General features: G+C 35.4%; 1 non-coding gene across 1 annotated transcript; it reads left to right on the top strand.

Moving 5' to 3' along the window:
* Window positions 1-17,064: 17,064 nt before the first annotated feature.
* LOC126007989 (small nucleolar RNA SNORA51) lies at window positions 17,065-17,196 on the top strand. Its single transcript, XR_007495443.1, has one exon. It is a non-coding gene; the product is annotated as a small nucleolar RNA SNORA51 (small nucleolar RNA).
* The last annotated feature ends 4,941 nt before the right edge of the window (window positions 17,197-22,137 follow it).

Here is a 22,137-nt window from a genome sequence, read left to right on the forward strand (position 1 = left end):
AATTGGCAATAGACATTTTTTTAATTTTGCAAGGTACTTAAATAAGTTTTATTTTAGGCATAGTGTGTCTGCTTTCCTCCACCATTATCTTAATGCTCCTCCCCTAGTTCTTTATTATTGGTTATTATTATATTTATTTAGCACCAGAATTAAAAACATGTTTGTAGTTGGGTTTTAGTCATAAAAATGTACAATTCTCCTTCATCATGCAATCTTCCCACCACCAGTGCCCCATATACCTCCTCCCCATCTCCTGCCTGTCTTTGAGACAGGCATTCTATTTCTATCACTCATGATAGTTCTCTGTGTAGTTATTTCTCTAAGTACAATCACCAATCTTTATGGTATGCTTCATATAATGACCTGATCCTTTCAAACGTCGTCTATTGTTTCTGGTATTATTTCCACACTATCATTTGGCAATGAACCCCAGAACAGCACATAGAAAACACTACACTAAAAGTTTAACAATGGAGAAACAAAGCAGACCTCCACTGTGCATAGAGAATAAAGATGGCAGCACAGATGACCCAAAAAGTGCTGACCACTTATTTAACCTCTCAGAGAAGTAGTTAAGAGAGGCAATATGGAAGATCCTCAAAGAACTCAAAGAAAGCATGGAATAAGCTGAACAAAACACAAATAAGAACCAAGATAATATGAAAATAAAAATAAAAAAGTCCAAACTGAAATAACAGGACTGAAAAACTTGATAGGTAAAATGAAAACTTTATGGAAAAGCATCTCCAACAGTATAACAGCAGCTGAAGAAAGAATCTGTGAGCTGAAAGATAAGATGCATAACAACTCCATACAACAGAAGAGATTGGAAAAGAACATTAAAACAAATGATCAAGGAAAACACTTCTTATTCAATGAATAAAAGAGAAAAAATTCCCTTGGAAGAACAGAAGACTTTGAAATATTTTGAAAAAAAAAATTGAAGTATTTAGAATGAAATGTGTAATATTAAATCCTTATTATAACATTTATACTTTAAATGGACAAGTAATATATTAATAATTTCTTTCTACCTCTACAATCCAGAAAATAAAAGGTACAATATATTCCATTTAAGCAAAATATATACATAATGTGTGTATTTGTATGTGTAGTTTGTTTTTTGGACACATTCAGAAATGACCAGGGGTTATTCTCAGCTGTGCACTCAAAACCACTGCTGATGGTGTGTTGTTAGGGATAGCTTAGGGATGGTTAGGTATTGAATCTGGGTCAGGTACATACAAGACAAGTGACTTACTTGCTGGACTACCTCTCGAGTCTGCAAAATAATATTCTTAAGTATAGCAATAAACGGAATTGAAAGTAGTAAATCAGAAAACTAATTGAATAAAATTATTTTGACAGCTCAATAAAAATGATAAATAATACTTAAAATAGAACAAAGAGGAGCGAGACAAGTTATCATTAATATGAGATTTAAAATTGAAGATCTAATCATTGATTTCCCCAAGGAGTAATTCATGAGTAACTATTATAAAAAAAAAACAACTATCAATACTGTTGATGAAATAAACTAACTTAAAAACTGAAGGCCCAGAAGTCTCAACCTATGCCAGAAATACTCCAGTATGCAAGTGGCCCAACACCACAATTGAGCCTCATCAAACTGCCAACCTAGCAAATCGCACAGGCTACTCAGTTCCTGTAGTATGCAGCCACTTAAGTGGCATCTCCAAATTCTGTAATACTCATAACCCAGAAGGAACACTGCAAATTTGATTGAGAAGTTGCATTGAAATCCAAAAATATACAAGGTACTGACAGAACTTAACAAGAAAAAAACATCTAACCCCATCAAAAAATGGGGAAAAGAAATGAACAGACACTTCCTCAAAGAAGAAATACAAATAGCCAAAAGACACATGAAAAATATGCTCCATATTTGGAGGGTGATTTTAGATCAGTTTTTAATTTAGTCCACCTTTTAAGGTCTAATAGTTTTGTGTACACAAAAAGCAAAATAAATATTGGTAATTTTAGAAGTAGCCTAATGGTTCTAATATTTAGCCAGATTTGGAAAATACCAAATGAGAGTTTGATTTGATAGTTGCACTTAACTTAAGGGTAATGGTGACTACCTTTCTATCAGTCAATATGCAGAATACTTATTTACTATTCCAATTTACACTAATGTGAGTTTTGGTATAAAATATATCTAAAGAAATCTCTTAACATATCTTCAATTATAATAAACCTCTTCATAAATTCAAGAGTTTGGTGTGAGTAAATTTATGTTAATTAAAAAACACAAAGAGCCAAGAGATGATTCAGTGGGTAGTGCAATTGTATAGTCATGAAAATGGGAGTATAATCCCCAGTGCCATTCACAGTGAAGAAGACCCTAACAGGTCTAAGGTTTATGCCTAGCTGCTTTCCTGTCTGATATCTCTAGTGCTACAAGGTATTTCTGATACATAATAATTAGATGTATGTGAATACAACCAAAAGAATGCAAACTCTATTGAGAACAGTGGCTAAGAGTATAAACACCTTAACCACACCTGTACACAATGCAATTTTTCATTAACATCTACATAGAAAAACAAAGAAAAATAAATGTTTAATAATAATTATAACAGGTGCAAGATGAAGTATTGCTCTTTTTTAATATTTCCAAGTTGGCTTGTATCTAGAGAATAATTAGATACCCATGTTGAACTTAGTATATCCTTGTTGGATGGTCTCTGAATACAAGAGCAAGCAATATGGAATCTCTAAAATAATACCTATAAGTGGCTGAATTTTCTCATGTTTACGCCTCAAGCAACCACAGAACAACTAAACATTAATGAGAATGCAAGAATGCACTCTTTGTTAAAGAATGATTTTTAAAAAATCCCGTAATATAGCACTGAGAATGCTGTGATAAATTTGTAATGAATTCATGGTTTCTAGAAGTATAAATGAGTGGGCAAATAAAGAACCCATGTTGCCTGTATATTATAGCTCAGATAGACTCATGATCTTTATAAAATAAATTAGCTGTATGACTTTGAGCAAGGCCTTTAACCTTCTAGCTTTCAATTTGCTCATCCATAAAATTGGTAGTGGTATGAGGAGGGAAGATGAGTTCAAAATTTCTTTTCAGTTTTAAGACATTTTCAATTTAGAAAGACTCATGTTTGTCTTGTGTTCATATTGACAAATATTTCATAGGAAAAATACATAAAGATAGAGCTTAACAAATTTAGGTAAAGTCTGCACCCTCTAGATTTAGTTCATTTACAATGTTCCATGTCATTGGTCTTTCTTTATCTCTGTGTCATTTCTTCATCCATAACTCCTGCCATCTGAGATTACACTCCATAATGAAATACTACCATGAAAGCCTGCTTCTTCAGTTCTGCTATGGAAGTGTAGAATAACAATCCAAGCTAAAAAATACCAATAAATTCTTCACATATTTGTATATTTAGAATCAACACATTACCTTTTCTTTGTCAGTTTTGTCTCTTGATTTTATTTTGAAATATAATTTCAGTTATACTTAATGTCAATTGGTTATATAAAGATATATTAAATATATTATATATAAGGTTTTATACTCAAAACTGTATAGAAAGTAAATAAAATAATTAAATATTCAATATGCAGCATTACTTACACTTTTCTTTTTTTTTTTTTTTTTTTTTTTTTTTTTCATTTTTAAATTAATTTTTAATTATGAGAACAAAGATGCAAAGAAAGAGGACAAGGTAAAGTTACAGTGGAAGGACAATCACCCATAAACAGAATTCTCAGTAGTCCCATTGCTGATATCTTAACTTTGAACTTTCAGCCAAAGAACATTAAGAAAAATAAAACAAAATCCATGTACAATTACTTTGTCCCTCAAGTCCCCAGATTGTAGTACATAATATTTCTTAGCAGCACACAAAGCAATCTAATGACATAAAACTTATGTAACTCCTTAAACATTGAAGGCAAAGTACTTTTTTACATTTCCATACACATGCATTTTCATGTAAAGTTTTGGTGTGAAAGTCCAGCACTTAAAAAGTTTTTTCTTCCCAGGAGCCAGGAGCAGAGGTGACCCCAGAGCACCTGGGGCGATTATATGTCTTCTCCCTGATGTGGAGTGTGGGTGCTGTGCTGGAACCTGATGGCCGGCTCCGGCTGGAGAACTGGCTGCGTTCTCAGGAGAATCAAGTCTTGGACCTCCCCTCTCTGACTGGGTTGGAAGATACCATGTTTGACTACTATGTCGCCTCTGATGGTGAGAATGCTCGTCTGGCCTTAACAGCAGGGGACATTCATTTGCTCATTGCTCTCTTAGCACAAAATACGTGTTTTCTAAATATCCAGAAATACTTGGGCTGAAAGATGAAAACGGAAATCTTTATATTTGGGGGCTGGAGCAATAGCACAGCAGTAGGGCGTTTGCCCTGCACACGGCTGACCCAGGATGGACCTGGGTTTGATTCCCAGCATCCCATATGATCCCCTCCCACCTCTCAGCCTGTCAGGAGTGATTTCTGAGTGCAGAGGCAGGAGCAACCCCTAAGTGCCACTGGGCGTGGCCCAAAACTGCGCACACACAAAAGAAATCTCCATATTTGAAGAAACTTAATAACTTAAAAGTGTTATTTTAACAGTGAAATTCCTCTTATACTTCACTAAATGTACATCTCCCTTTTTACATAGCTTCTGATGAAGAAACAAGTTTAAAAAAATTCTCCCAACAGGCTATTGAATAAATAACTATTTGTTCAAGCAATGCATTCTGCCATTTTATTTTGTTGTTGTTGTTGTTGTTGTTGTTGTTGTTGTTCACGCCCAGTGACACTCAAGGGTTACTCCTGGCTATGCCTTCAGAAATTGCTCCTGGTTTAGGGGACCACATGGGACGCTGGGACTAGAACCCATGTCTGTCCTGGGTCAGCTGCATGCAAGGCAAAAGCCCTCCACTGTGCTATTGCGCTGGCCCCGCATTCTGCATCTTATTTCTTATTTTATTTTATTTTATTTTATTTTATTTTATTTTATTTATTTTGGTTTTTGGGCCACACCTGGTAGTTCAGGGGTTACTCCTGACTCTGTGCTCAGATTGAACCCAGGTTGGTTATGTGCAAGGCAAACTCTGTACCTGCTGTGCTATCACTCTGGCCCCAACAATCTGCATTTTATGTAAAAAATTAGATTGCATTATAGTTGTACCAATATATAATTTATATATAATATATATAATTTATATCTCTATATATACCTTATGTTAATTTATCTTCAGAGACATATATCTATATATAATATAATATATATTTATATATAATTATATCTCTACATATAATTTATATAACATATATTTTTTTTTTTTTTTTTTTTTTTTGTTGTTTGAATATTTGTTTACCTATATTTTCTTTTTTTTTTTTTTTTTTTTTTTTTTTTTATTTTTTATCTTTATTTAAACACCGTGATTACAAACATGATTATAGTTGTATGATTACAGTCATGTAAAGAGCACCCCCCCTTCACCGGTGTAACATTCCCACCACCAATTTCCCAGATCTCCCTCCTCCCCACCCCCCTACACCTGTACTCGAGACAGGCTTTCTACTTCCCTCATTCATTCACATTTTATGATAGTTTTCAGTGTAGTCATCTCTGCAACTGCACTCATCACTCTATGTGATGAGCTGCATGTCCTGAGCTGCACCTACCAGCCCTCATCTCTCTTGTCTCTGAGATATTGTTAAAAATGTCCTTCATTTTTCTTAAAGCCCATAGATGAGTGAAACCATTCTGCGTCTTTCTCTCTCCCTCTGACTTACTTCACTCAGCATAATAGATTCCATGTACATCCATGTATTGGAAAATTTCATGACTTCATCTCTCCTGATGGCTGCATAGTATTCCATTGTGTATATGTACCACAGTTTCTTCAGCCACTCATCTGTTGAAGGGCATCTTGGTTGTTTCCAGAGTCTGGCTATTGTAAATAGCGCTGCAATGAATATAGGAGTAAGGAAGGGTTTTTTGTATTGTATTTTTGTGTTTCTTGGGTATATTCCTAGGAGTGGTATAGCTGGATCGTATGGAAGCTCAATTTCCAGTTTGTGAAGGAATCTCCATATCGCTTTCCATAAAGGTTGTACTAGACGGCATTCCCACCAGCAGTGAAAAAGAGTTCCTTTCTCTCCACATCCCCGCCAGCACTGCTTGTTTTCCTTTCTTGTGATGTGTGCCAATCTCAGTGGCGTGAGGTGGTACCTCATAGTAGTTTTGATTTGCATTTCCCTGACGATTAGTGATGTTGAACATCTTTTCATGTGCCTTTTGGCCATTTGCCTTTCTTCTTTTTCAAAGTGTCTGTTCATTTCTTCTCCCCATTTTTTGATGGGGTTAGTTGTTTTTTTCTTGTATAGTTCTGTCAGTACCTTGTAAATTTTGGATATTAGCCCTTTATCTGATGTGTATTGGGTGAATAATTTCTCCCACTCAGTGGGTGGCCTTTGTATTCTGGGCGCTATTTCCTTTGAGATGCAGAAGCTTTTCAGCTTAATATAGTCCCATCTGTTTATCTCTGCTTCCACTTGCTTGGAAAGTGCTGTCTCCTCCTTAAAGATGCCTTTAGTCTCAATGTCCTGGAGTGTTTCACCTACATGTTGTTCTATATACCTTATAGTTTCAGTTCTGATATCAAGGTCTTTAATCCATTTGGATTTTACCTTTGTATATGGTGTTAGCTGGGGGTCTGAGTTCGCTTTTTTGCAAGTGGTTAACCAGTTGTGCCAACACCACTTGTTGAATAGGCTTTCCCTGCTCCATTTAGGATTTTTTGCTCCTTTATCAAAAACAAGGTGGTTATATGTCTGAGGAACCTTCTCTGAGTACTCAAGCCTATTCCACTGATCTGAGGGTCTGTTTTTATTCCAATACCATGCTGTTTTTATAACTGTTGCTTTGTAATACAACTTAAAATTGGGGAAAGTAATGCCTCCCATATTCCTTTTCCCAAGGAGTGCTTTAGCTATTCGAGGTTGTTTGTTGTTCCAGATGAATTTCAGAAGTATTTGATCCACTTCTTTGAAAAATGTCATGGGTATCTTTAGAGGAATCGCGTTAAATCTGTACAATGCTTTTGGAAGTATTGCCATTTTAATGATGTTGATCCTGCCAATCCATGAGCATGGTATGTGTTTCCATTTCCGCGTGTCCTCTCTTATTTCTTGGAGCAGTGTTTTGTAGTTTTCTTTGTATAGATCCTTCACATCTTTAGTCAGGTTGACTCCAAGATATTTGAGTTTGTGTGGAACTAATGTGAATGGGATTGTTCTCTTAATGTCCATTTCTTCCCTATCATTATTCGTGTATAAAAAGGCCATTGATTTTTGTGTGTTAATTTTGTATCCTGCCACTTTGCTATACAAATCTATTATTTCTAGAAGCTTTTTGGTAGAGTCTTTAGGGTTTTCTAAGTAGAGTATCATGTCATCTGCAAACAGTGAGAGCTTGACTTCTTCCTTTCCTATCTGAATTCCCTTGATATCTTTTTCTTGCCTAATCGCTATAGCAAGTACTTCCAGTGCTATGTTGAATAGGAGTGGTGAGAGAGGACAGCCTTGTCTTGTACCAGAATTTAGAGGAAAGGATTTTAGTTTTTCTCCATTGAGGATAATATTTGCCACTGGCTTCTGGTAGATGGCTTTGACTATATTGAGAAAGGTTCCTTTTATTCCTATCTTGCTGAGAGTTTTAATCAAGAATGGGTGTTGAACCTTATCAAATGCTTTTTCTGCATCTATTGATATGACCATGTGATTTTTATTTTTGTTGTTGTTTATGTTGTGTATTATATTAATAGATTTACGGATGTTAAACCATCCTTGCATTCCTGGGATGAAACCTACTTGATCAAAGTGAATGATCTTCTTGATGAGGCACTGGATCCTGTTCGCCAGGATTTTGTTGAGGATCTTTGCATCTGTGTTCATCAGGGATATTGGTCTGTAATTTTCTTTTTTGGCAGCATCTCTATCAGGTTTTGGTATTAAGGTGATGTTGGCTTCATAAAAGCTATTTGGAAGTATTCCTGTTTTTTCGATTTCATAAAAGAGCCTGGCCAGAATTGGTAGTAGTTCCTCTTGAAAGGTTTGAAAGAATTCATTCGTGAATCCATCAGGGCCTGGGCTTTTGTTTTTGGGTAAATTTTTGATTACAGTTTTAATTTCCTCAATAGTGATGGGGGTGTTTAGATATGCTACCTCTTCTTTATTCAACCGTGGAAGGTTATATGAGTTCAGAAATTTATCCATTTCTTCCAGGTTCTCATATTTAGTGGCATAGAGTTTCTCAAAGTATTCTCTGAATACCCTTTGAATCTCTGCAGTATCTGTAGTGATCTCCCCCTTCTCATTTCTAATACGCGTTATCAAGTTTCTCTCTTTCTTTTGCTTTGTGAGTTTTGCCAATGGTCTATCAATCTTGTTTATTTTTTCAAAGAACCAACTTCTGCTTTCGTTGATCTTTCGGATTGTTTTTTGGGTTTCCACTTCGTTGATTTCTGCTCTCAGCTTTGTTATTTCCTTCTGTCTCCCTATTTTTGGGTCCTTTTGTTGAGCACTTTCTAGTTCTATTAGCTGTGTCATTAAGCTACTCAGGTAAGCTCCTTCTTCCTTCCTGATGTGTGCTTGCAAAGCTATAAATTTTCCTCTCAGTACTGCTTTTGCTGTGTCCCATAAATTCTGATAGTTTGTGTCTTTATTGTCATTTGTTTCCAGGAACCTTTTGATTTCCTCCTTGATTTCATCTCGGACCCACTGGTTATTGAGTATGAGGCTGTTTAACTTCCAGGTGTTAAATTTTTTCTTCTGTGTCCCTTTGCAGTTCACATCTAACTTCAGAGCCTTGTGGTCAGCAAAGGCAGCCTGCAAAATGTCTATCTTTTTTATTTTATGGAGGTATGTTTTATGTGCCAGCACATGATCTATCCTGGAGAATGATCCATGTACATTGGAAAAGAATGTGTATCCAGGTTTCTGAGGATAGAGTGCCCTATATATATCTACTAGGCCTCTTTCATCCATTTCTTTTTGCAGGTCTAGTATATTTTTGTTGGGTTTCCATTTGGTTGACCTATCAAGTGTTGACAAGCCTGTGTTGAGGTCTCCCACAATTATTGTGTTATTATTGATATCCTTCTTCAGATTTGTCAACAATTGTATTAAATACTTTGCTGGACCCTCATTCGGTGCGTATATGTTTAGGAGAGTGATTTCTTCTTGCTGTACAAATCCCTTGATTAGTACATAATATCCATCTTTGTCCCTTACAATTTTTCTGAGTATAAAGTTTGTGTCATCTGATATTAGTATGGCCACCCCCGCTTTTTTAAGGGTGTTGTTTGCTTGAATGATTTTCCTCCAGCCTTTGATTTTGAGTCTATGTTTATTCTGACTATTCAGGTGTGTTTCTTGTAGACAGCAGAAGGTTGGCTTCAGTTTTTTGATCCATTTCGCCACTCTGTGCCTCTTAACTGGTGCATTTAGTCCATTGACATTGAGAGAAATAATTGTCATGGGATTTATTGCCATCTTTGTGTAGAAGTTTGGTGTGTTTTTTGTTCTGTCTTGTTTTTAGAGTAGATCTTTCAGTTTTTCTTTTAAGGCTGGTTTTGAGTCTGCAAAGATTTTGAGCTGTTGTTTATCTGTGAAGCCGTGTATACATCCGTCAAACCTGAAACTTAGTTTTGCTGGGTGCAATATTCTTGGCGAAGCATTTATTTCATTGAGTTTTGCCACTACGTCCCACCACTGCCTTCTGGCCTTGAGTGTTTCTGGTGACAGGTCTGCTGTAAATTTCAAGGATGCTCCGTGGAATGTAATTTCCCTTTTCGATCTTGCTGCTTGCAGTATTCTATCTCTATCGGTGGGTTTCATCATGGTGACTAGGATGTGTCTTGGGGTGTTTCTACTGGGGTCTTTTTTAGCTGGTACTCTTCGGGCATGCAGGATTTGGTCACATGTTTTCTTTAGCTCTGGTAGTTTCTCTGTGATGATGTTCTTAACCATTGATTCTTCCTGAAGATTTTCTTCTTGGGTCTCTGGAACTCCAATGATTCTGAAGTTGTTTCTGTTGAGCTTATCAAAGACTTCTATTTTCATCTTCTCATATTCTTTGAGTAAATTTTCCATTGTCTGATCATTTGATTTGAGGTTTTTTTCTAATCTCTTCTGCTGTGTAAAGTTGTTATGCATCTCATCTTCTAAAGCACTAATTCTATCCTCAGCTGCTGTTAACCTGTTGGAAAACTCATCCATTATGTTCTTCAATTCGTCTATTGAGTTTTTCAGACCTGTTATCTGATCTGATATTTCAGTTTGGAGTTTTCTGATTTCTGTCTTCATATTCTCTTGATTTTTATTAGTGCTCTGATTTATACTTTCTTTGATATCTGATAGCAACCTCCATATTTCGTCTCTAAACTCCATTTCTGAAAGACTGCTTAGGTAGTTGGTCGTTGTTGGGTCATCAGAGTTTCCATCTTCATTCTCTATGGTTGAAGTTGGTCTGCGTAGTCTCCCCATTGTCTCGCTTACGCTGTGGGTTTTTCTACGTGTTGTGGTGGTACTCATTGGCGAGGTGGAGTGCGCGGCCGCGAAGCGCAGCGGAGCGGCCGCGCTCCGGCCCCCAAACACTCACCTCAGCCGAGGCAAGCCGTCAGGGGATGCCTGGGGAGGCCCCCAAGTGTCTGCCAAGCAAAGAAACCAGCACAATCCACAACTCCAACAGAAAACTCACAGCCCCAGCGAGACACGCCTTGAAGAGATTAATGCTGAATCAGGTCAAAGTTCCCAGGTTGATGCAGGCTGGGGGAGGTCCCAAAATGTCTGCCGGGCCTAGGGGTCCAGCAGTCAGCCTGATCTGCAACTCCGGCCCCCAAACACTCACCTCAGCCGAGGCAAGCCGTCAGGGGATGCCTGGGGAGGCCCCCAAGTGTCTGCCAAGCAAAGAAACCAGCACAATCCACAACTCCAACAGAAAACTCACAGCCCCAGCGAGACACGCCTCAGCCGAGGCAAGCCGTCAGGGGATGCCTGGGGAGGCCCCCAAGTGTCTGCCAAGCAAAGAAACCAGCACAATCCACAACTCCAACAGAAAACTCACAGCCCCAGCGAGACACGCCTCAGCCGAGGCAAGCCGTCAGGGGATGCCTGGGGAGGCCCCCAAGTGTCTGCCAAGCAAAGAAACACTTACACTTTTCAAAAATATTTATTGACATAAAATTATAATAAAATGTATAAAATAAACAAGTACACTAAGTGAGGTTTATTCTCTGATAAAAAGATGGAAAAGTGACAAGAAAACACTGTTCTCCCCATGAACATTACAATAAAAGGATAATCTTCAAAATACAATGTTCAAGTTTATTAAAAATTGAGATATAAGAAAAAAGAGAAAACTTAGCAAACTTATCAAAAATTAGAAGATTATAAGACCTGATAAAAGAAGAATAACAAAAGAGTTTTCATAAAACTAAGCAAAAAGCAAAGAAGTAACATAATACTGAAAATTTCAAGGTTAAAGTATTTGCTAATTTTTAAAATGTAGAATAGCTGGGATTCCTAGATAAAGGGAATTACAAATATATACACACACACACACACACACTTTTTGGTCTTTTAAAGATAACATCTATGCAAATTACAAGGTGTATTAAGAAATGAAAGATGATGCTTGTAAAGACACAGGTGATAAAGGGTTATAGAATTCTTTACACTCACCACCAAAAGAATGCACTCACAGACCTTGAGCTTTATTACACATGCAATGCAAATGCTTCATCAACTTATACTTCTTACCCTTATACTTCAAAATTTTAACTTTGGCTGTGGGTGTAACTGGGTAGTAGAGCACTTGCCTTGGATGGATGAGTCCCTGGGTTTAATCAGTAGCATTATGAAAAGAAAAAAATAATAATAAAATGATAAAAAGAGCATTAAAAACAGGGAAGAGGGGGCCGGAGCGGTTTCACAAACAGTAAGTCTGTCTGCCTTGCCAGCACTAACCTAGAACAGACCTCAGTTCAATCCCCCAGCATCCCATACGGTCCCCCAAGCCAGGAGCGATTCTGAGGGCATAGACAGGAGTAATTCTTGAGCGTTCGCTAGATGTGGCCCAAAACAAAACAAAACAAAAAAAAAAACAAAATAAACAAAAAGCGAGAAAATATTTAATTAGTATTCAAAAAATGCAATATGAAATGCCTCGGGGGAAGGACTACATCTTGCAGTGTTTGGGGGGTTCCAGAGATGCTAAGGATGGAACACTCAACTCCAGGCTAAGCATGTAATCAGTCCGTAGAGTTCTCTCTCTCTCTCTCTCTCTCTCTCTCTCTCTCTCTCTCTCTCTCTCTCTCTCTCTCTCTCTCTCTCTCTCTGTCTCTCTCTCTCTCTCTCTCTGTCTCTGTCTCTCTCACTCTCTCTCACTCTCTCACTCACTCACTCTCTCTCTGTCTGTCTTTCTTTCTTACCCAACAAAGTCTATTTTTAATTCCACCAGATTGCTACTAGAAGAAAGCAGATCACTAACACACACCTAATGAGTAAGGACATGAAACAGAAAGGGACATAAATTGGAAACAGAGCTTTGGTAGTTTAATACTTTTCTTTTTCAAAAAATAGTTTTCATCACTTCCTGGATAGTTAGTTTTTGAATAATTGCATGAAGATGATTTCACTGGAAATAAAAATTTTAAGAAAGAAAAAAAAAATACAAAAATGTTAACATGATTGTCTCAAAAAAGACAAATTAAAGCCACAACGTGATATCACTTTATTCTACTACCATAACAAGATATAATTAAAAATATATTGAGTCATAAAGTTTCAGGCCAGAGAGATGAATCAAAGGTCCAGAGCACATGCTTTGTTTGGTGTGAATCTCAGTAGCACATGGTACTTGAGCACCGCTGAGAATACTGAGCACCAAGACTAAAATGTAAGCACTACTGTGGGTGTACCTATTTAAGACCCTAGACCCACCCATTTCTGGGAGGGGTCTTGGGAACCGGATAGTAGGTGTAACCTTACCTGCTAGACCCTCCCATTCCTGGGAGGGGTCTGGGAAATGTTATATAAGGCTTGGACCAAGGCAATTCGGGGCTTTTGGCTTTTTGCCTTTTGGCTTTTTGGCCCTTTGGCTCTTGGCCTTTTCTGCGCTGCTGGGCGCTCTGAGGAAGTTGGCTGAAAGGAGTTTAGATGCAGGGCCAAGAATAACTAGTGCTTAAAAGGTTATGAGATAGGCCACACATATGTGGTGAATAGGGTATGAATAAAGTTAATGCTTCCTGAAGCCTGCCTGTGAGTGAGTGATTTCGCGTTTCACCTGGGCCTGGAACTCGCCGGCTGGATGGGGGATGAAGCCACGTGGCTGGGGCCTAAGCACAAAGGCCTCCATCCATCGCAATCCAGCCCCATCGTTAATTATTTCATGCTACACACTACCAGGTGTGACTAAAATTCTTTTCTAAATACCAAATATTAGCAATGACTTGAAACAAATAGAACTCTACTATATTGCTAGTGGAAATTGAAAATTGTATTTTGGGCAGATTTCATAAATTAAACAAATACACAATGTAGCAATCTTACTACTAGGTATTAAAATAGCTTAAAACATATGTTCAGAGAAAAAGCTTATACATGATTGCTTATAGTAGTTTTATTTATAAAAGGAAAAAATATAAAACAATACACATTCACCTGGGAAATATATACAATTTTCCTTGTTTATGTGTATAATTGTTTGTGGCCTATTGATTGTTTATAACCAAATAATATATATTTTTTAATTTTTTATTGAAACCAGTGTAAATTAAATCTTTCACTGTTGTATTTAAGGTACATATGACTGAATTATGGCAATTCCCACCACCACTGTTGACCTCCTCAGCCATTGTTTCTGGCATGCACCCCATACCTCCGCTCTTAGACTCCTAGACTGCTAGTGTAATGGTCTCTATTGTTTTTTGTAGTTTGGGTCTCTTGATTCTATTGTTGTTGACTATGGGCTGGGTATTTAGATCTGATCATTTTTTATTTCCATTCAATGCTCCTGAGTTTGCTTGGCCCCTAGGTACCATACACTTTTTTTTTTAGCAATTTGCAGGAGACATAGAAATATGTGGCAGAATAAAATGATTCATGCTCTATGGTTATCTTTAAAAAATAAGAAGGGAGGAGTCCATGTTTAGAGACTATAAATATAAATTAAATTAAATAAGAATAAAGAAAAAGAAAAAAGAGAAGGCTGGTGTGGCATTTTTTTCCGAGGTGCAGTAAATTAGAAAGTAAATTCTATCGGCCTAAGAGATACAGGGTGTCTCTAATCTTGAAGCTTACTGTCATGAGACTGACTACAGGCTTTGGACATATTAGTTGTCAAACCCCTATGATGCCAGAAAACGTTTTGTTCAGTCATTGTTGTCAAAGTCAGTTCTCTGTAAGTAGAGATCTTGTTTTTTGCACATATCATAGGATAAAGCCTAGGGTTAAGTCTTTATGGTCCCAGGAAAAGTTCTGCTTAGTCGCGATTGTCAGTCTTTTGTACTTAGTGATCTTTGATTTTGCACATCATCTGTGCAAAGGACAGAGCATCTTCTGATTTCTTCTCGAATTTAGGTGGTAAGGTAGAGCAACCTGAGCTTAGATTAAGATGATGCTGTTTACTTATCATCAGGGTGTCATATGAACCTACACTGGCCCACATTGGTGCCAGAGAGGTATTAGGGCAGGGGGGAATTTGATTCCTAGTGTTGGAACTGGGAACTGTGCCAGTTCTAAATTTGATATTCTGAGTTCAGGGTTGGATGGCCAATGTCTGATCACATGAGGGCTAAATTGAGTCCTCATAACAAATGTTCAGTGTGGAATTTGCCCCTGTATTATGAAACTATGTGTTCTTATCCCTATTAGATAAGAACTTGCTTCTATACATGATATTTCTCCATTTTAGTGTACCTAATCAAAATGGAACAATGCCATATTATATTACTAGTACATTTGGGAGTAAAATATAAGATATACAATTTCTGTGCCCTGGTTTTGACCTGAGCTCTTATACCAAGCAAGACGTTTCTGCTATGTTTTCTTACTAAGCAGAATCAAAATAAGAAAGAAAGAAAAAGAATTAGGGGATGGACTTTATTTGAAAATCAAGACACTAAGAGTTATAACTATTAAGGAAATAAACATACTAAAATATAAATATGCCTTTTAAGTCTTTTGGGGAGTGGGTAGGATTCAGGGCACATTTTCTTGGTCTTATGGAGTCCATCTTGAGGGAGGTGGAAGAAAAGTGTCACATAGAATGATTCAACAGGAGTGGTGGTTGCAGCTTATTGCTGGGGCGAGAGATGGGGGGCTGAGATGGTGTCCTTTTGCTTTGAGAGCCAAGTGGCAGCTTACTGGAGCAGGAGAATGGTCTCAATTCCTAGGGAATTAAGAAATGAGGATATATAGGGTTAAATAGGGTCAGATAACAGATCAATAATGAGGGGTGAGGGGTATCAGAGAAATTTAAAAAAAAGTAAATTAAATAAATATAATAGATAAAAAGAATATTAAAAATAAAAAAATTTTTAAATGGGGCCAGCCCATCGAAGGGGAAAGGTTTTCCAATATCTAGGCACTTTATCAATGGTGTGAGTGAACTTTGCTAAATAAAGCTTTCAGGGTAAATTGTTCATGGGTCATTTTAGAATAAACATAAATTTTAAATCTAGAGTACTAAGCAATATGATAGTGAGCATTATAAGAGAAGTCAGTCCTATGTAATATCATTCACTATATCTTGTGCATCAAAGTTCCTCTCCTGAAAGGAAACTGACAATGTGGGCATTATGATATAATAGCTACATAGCTTGAAATTAAAAGAAAAGGAGATAAGAAAAAAAAAGGATAATAGTAATTTGCAAAAACACTCAATGAGTGAGTCCTGTAACAAAAGTCTATAGTGTGCAGTGGCCTATTTCAGTGGTCTCTGTAGTCATAAGCAGACATAATAAATAGGGGGTGAATAAATTGGAGTATTTTGTTAAGACACTGTCATAATAAGCACTGTTTTGGGAGTCTAATCTGGTAGAGCACTGAATTGTGAAATTAGGATGTCCAACATATATCTCCAAGAAGCTCTGTGGACAAAGAAATTGAAGTTATTTTATACATAATAAATTATGGCAATAAAAATACTGATAGTGAGCTGTTGATTGATTTGTTGGCTGCTGATTATAATCAAATAAGAAAATTTTTAAGCAAAATGTGCAAGAAGAGTTCTAAGAGCAGGTATAAGTAAAAATATAGTACTGTAAGTTTTAATATTTTATTTATTTATTTTTTATTTTTGGCCACATCTGTTGATGCTCAGGGCTAACTCCTGGCTATGCACTCAGAAATCGCTTCTAGCCTGGGGGACCATATGGGATGCTGGAGGATGAAACCGTGGCACCTCCTAGGCTAGCACTTGCAAGACAAACACCTTACCTTTAGTACTACCACTCCAGCCCTGAGTTCTAATATTTTTAAAGTTGCTTATTATATGATAATATAAAATACATATTCAGTTCTTAGCAACAAGTAAAATAATCCCAAATAGTTTATGAAGAAAATTCATAAAAATATAAAATATTTTATTCAGCCAAAAGAAACAAGAAAGACAGGAGTTGAATTTACAAATAGGAAAAAATGATAAGATGTTTTATTAAGTAAAATATATTAACAATCACAGTAAATGATTAAAGCACTTCAAAGAAGAAAAATTTATTGGAAATATAATCTGACTGCAATTAAACACTAATCATAATAAATGTAATAATGCATATACACATTGAATATTTTGTAAAACCAATAGGTTGAAAGAAACAGGGTAAAAAGTGACACAAAAAGACATAAAAACAAGTAAGCTAGTAAAGTCTATATTAATGTCAGAAAAATCAGCTTCTTGGAAGATTTTATACTTTTGAAGAGGGGTACACTATATATATATATAAACCTATATATATAAAACACTATATATATAAAAATAAATCAAAAAAAGAAAAGATAAGGCCTACCAATGCTTACTACATGCTGTGTTCTTTACACTGGCTGTATAGAAGAGGAGATACAGTAAATGCTCCCCATGCACACCTCAAACCATGCCCTATGCCTGGACTGTTCTGTGAATGGGTAGAAAAAAATAGAGGGGTACACTAAATGAGGGATAAGGTTCACTGGTAGAGCACATGCCTATCATGTGTGATGACTTGGTTTTAAGTCCTGTTACTCCATGTTCACTAGCAGTAAGAAATGTAGCCTTGATAGCTCCTGTGCTTTGTCTACCACCAGGTCAACTTCTAATGGAGTAATTTCAGTCAGGCTCCAGGTCATGTTGGATATTGCCTTCACAATATTTTAAAGAAAGGGTATATTAAAACTATAAAACTTATTATAATATTTTCAAGTATATATTCAATACCTGAAAAACTGAGGAAAAACTGGAAATACTCACAACTTTGGGCTATTTATTTTAGCATTTTATTTTATTGATAGGTAAAACAAAGAAAAAATCTGTAAGAATATAAAATATTTAGAGGCTGTGATAGTACAGGTGGTAAGGCAATTGCCTTACTGACAACTGACTAAGATCTTATCCTTATTGTCCCCTGAGCAGTGCCAGGAGTTATCCCTGGATGCAAAGCCAGTAATAAGCTCTGAACACTCCAGATATGTCCTGAAACATACAAATAAAACAGATGTCTAGTAATGTAGCCCTATTTACATTTTAGACAGCTCTCCACAAACTATAAGATATCTATATATCTATGTATATATACATATACATTTCAAATTTATTAAGGACAGTCACAATAATAATATCCTAGAAAATAATACAATCTAATAATATAGAAGAATATTAAATAAAATAGTCTTTCCAAATATCCATTTATTTATCAGATGTCTTAAAAGTTCATGAATTCAAAAATAAATCACAAGACTGAAATATTTGAACTTAATAATGAAAACAATAAAAGTAAACTATAAAAATCAATTAATTGATAAGAATACAATTTACCAAAACTGTGAGATATAAATAAAGTATTACACAAAGTAAAATTTGTATCTTTAGGGGCCAAAGTGGTGGCGCAAGTAGTAAGGCTTTTGCCTTGTATGTGGCTAACCGAGGACTGACAGTGGTTTGATCCCCCAGTGTCCCATATGGTCCCCCAAGCCAGGAGTGATTTCTGAGCACATAGCCAAGAGTAACCCCTGAGCATCACCAGGTGTGGTCCAACACCCCAAAAATATTTTTTTAAACTACAAACATTTAAAAAAGAAAAATAAATTACTTACGTGCCACTGTCAAAAAGTAGAAAAAGAAAATTTATTTTAATTCATACAATTACATTAAGATGAATAAATAAAATATATAGAATCAATAACTTTAAAAGTTGAGTTTCTTAATACTTGATATAATTAATATATACTGTGAGAAATGAAAGTAAAACATTGTAATAAATTACATGGACATGAACATGATAATAGGGAAGTACTATGAACAATTTAATACCAGTATACTTAGAGTTTTTCAGTGAACAAGTTTCTAAAAAATATGATTAACTAATGTTAACAAAATAAGAAATAAAAATATGAACTCTAAAATAATAAAAGAAAATCAATTCACAATAAAGTATTTCAACTGAGAAAACTACAAGTCCAAAATATTTCAATGATAAATTCTGTCATATTTCAATTATGAACATTATTCTATGTTAGTTACTATTACAAATACATGAATAAGAAACACATCCATGGTCATCTATGTTATCAAAAGATTTTGATCCTAAAATATGAATAAACTACAAGAAAATTATATTATAATTCAATATTTCTAAAAGCATAGGCACAAAAATTCTTAACCACTGATAAATCAATACAAAAATATTATTATGTAATTTATAATGAAATGCAATATATCCCAAAAATTCATGCTTAGTTTGCATTTAATTGAAAGCAACTCACAATAATTACAAAATAAAAATCAGCATTTCCTAAAAATATAAAAGGAACATTAGTATCTAAGGTGCTACTAATGTAGGGTGTTTGCCTTGCACACACCCAACCCTTCGGATTTCAACACAGCATATTGTCCTGCAAGCAACAACTGGTGAGATATCTGGAAACAGAAGAATGACCTGGGCACTGACAGATATGATTCCACCTTCTCAATTAAAATGGAATAAAATAAAAGATACATTAAAATCATTTTAAAATGTTGTTAGTAATAATAAATGAATATGGATGGCATGATAGTGATATTTTATTGTTTGGGTGTCCTAATTTTTAAAAAATTTCTGCAATAAGATTATTTTAAAACTATGTAAATTGTGTGTGACTTAGGTATTTAAACAGGCTTTCAATAAAAGTAGAACTACTAGAGAGTCAGATAATAAGACAATATCAGTGATTTTAGAATTCATGAAGGCCCTTGGAGATGCCTCCACCCCATGTTAACCTAGATGAAGGCCTCAATTACAGCCTGAAATTGGTTTGGGGATGAGGACCTGATTTGACTTCATAAAAGTACCTTGACCTTAAACTTGGGCTGGGTTATTGAAGAAACATTTTTTTTGATAAAGAAACTTTTTAATCTATAAAGTTTGACATGCATAAAGAAATACAATCTTTAGTTTTTCTTTTATTTAGCTAGACTCAGCTTATTGAACAAAGAGATAAGTTTATAACTACATGATATAAATTGCTTCCTTAAACAGCTTTTCCTAAATTCTCTACAAGTCACATGGCATGCAAATTCAATCCTTCCACAGCAAGTACTGAGTTTTCATGTTACTGACAAGAAATATCCTAAGATAATTCTGAATCTATTCTGTCTATTCTTACTTCTGTCCTTTCTTCTTTTGATATTTACATTACTCCCAGAGTTCATAACATTTTTTTAACAAGACTAACAAGGATACCTGATAAAAAAAAATCACAGTATCTTCAACAGTCAAATTAATAACAACCCAAATTGTAGATAATTATGTTAAAATTATTTTAAAATGGTATTTTAATGTTAATTTGGATAAATTAATAAAAATGACATTGTCTTAAATGTTCAACTTATTTCATAATGTCAAGAGGCAGGCGGGACAAGGGGCTGCTTATTTGCTGATGAGAGAAAGGTTATGTTAATCTGAGTTAGCTATTCATAGCTTTTTGTCTTTTAGCAAAGTGATGTTGTTTAGGTGCATATTTAATTCCTCTTTAAGATTTACTCTGCTTTCTTAATGGAAAATTAAAAGTAAAAGACAGTCTCAATTTGTGCTAGTGAACTTTTTCCTCTCTCGTCAAAACTTTACATGTGTACCCAAAATTACCTTAGAATCATCTAATCATAACAAGCATTTTCATCTGATTCTTGTTTATTCAGACATTGAAACACATTGATTGGATGAGCAGACCTACACACAGAATAAAACTGATGATCTGCTTGCAATATAGCTTTTTATCTTCCCTAATGGAAATTAGACACATTACAAAGCAACGGCAATGTTGATTAATAATGATGCACTGTCAATTAAGCAGTATTTTCACTTATGTTGGACCAAGACCTTAAAGCAGAAAATTGGTATCATATACGGATACTGTAGAGTTTCAAGGGAAAAAAATTTAAACCAACTTTATTATTTTGAAAGCATTTTCTGTAGTGCTTTGATATGTAACTTTGACTGAAGCTCAGCATGCAAGACATTAATCTCAACTTTCATGTAATATACTATTGATGCTCCAGGAAAATAAAATTATAAGACTCTCATGTTATTCCAAACAGATTGAGAAATGTGCCAGGAGGAATCATACCTTAAAATCTTCTATTTTGTTTTCCATAATATGGGCAAAAGGAGAAATATTATGTACTTGCTATAAAACCATAATGAATATTTATTTAACACATTTTTCTTTAAGAAATTGTATGTGAACTGCAGTAGGAAACGTTTCTGTTTTCCACAACATATTGTTTAGCACTCAAATTGTGTCTGTGTGTGTATGTGTGCATGTGTTTGCGTATGTCTTTGCATGAGCTGCCATAACCTATCTGGCCAAGCGTGGACTGTCTCCAAAGATTAAGTGCACCTATTTTGAACTGGAGGCTGCATGCCATAATTTTTAGCTAACCCGTTTCCTTCTTAGTGAAAACAGAAATAAAAATATATTGTGCACACTTCATTGCTAGAGCCTTTGACCTCAACTGCCTGTCTCGCTGAGACTGTGATGAATGCTTTGTGTCTCTTCATTTTTAATTGCTCATAAATTGTTATCCCACGAAACACAAAACTAGCCTTGTCCTCATTTTAGTTGGGGTTGGAGGTCAGGATAACAGTAATACAATTAAGAAGTGTCTTTGTTGGGAGTGTGAAGTTAGGAGAGTATCAGGGTTGCTGAAGAAGGGTAAAGAAATGTAGTGGTCCTTTCTGAGGAAATATAAAGAAATTTCCAACTTTTGAATAAAAAAAATCATACACAGTGTAAATCATGCTTGTTTGACAAATGTATCTAAAATTATTTGAAGGGCATTTCTGGACAGCAACAAAGAAAGTGAATTATATTTCATGCCTGTATTCAAGGGGTAAAAATGTATTTGTTGATTCATGATACTGAAGATAAATTAATTCTGTGGGGGAAACAAGTCTATTTCAGTAGTACTAATGAAGCCTGGTTTATTTTCTTTTAATAAACTAATGGTCTTTAATGTCAGAAATTAGCCTTAAGTTTCATGCCATTCACTGACATCACCCGTATAGCAACCATGGAGATTTCCCAGCTTCTATCAAATTCTAAGACATCAAAGCTTTTTTTCGTGCATTTTGTAGTCACTCGTTGTTTTCAAATATACTACCTCTATTGCTCAGGAACTAAGGTATGAACTTAAACAGTCCTTTTGCAATATAAACTGAGCTAAAGTTTTTATTTTTCTCATGTGTTAAAACTATCAAAACCAGAGATATTAATTATGTTTAGGTACTATAGAAATAGTAGTGAAGAATGGTTATTGCCTTGTACATAGCTGATTTGTACATATCTGTCTTGTACATTCTGATCCCCAGAATGCCAACTGATTCCCTGACTGTTAGAAATGATA

Source organism: Suncus etruscus, chromosome 4, assembly GCF_024139225.1.
Source record: "Suncus etruscus isolate mSunEtr1 chromosome 4, mSunEtr1.pri.cur, whole genome shotgun sequence".
NCBI classification, from domain to species: Eukaryota; Metazoa; Chordata; class Mammalia; order Eulipotyphla; family Soricidae; genus Suncus; species Suncus etruscus.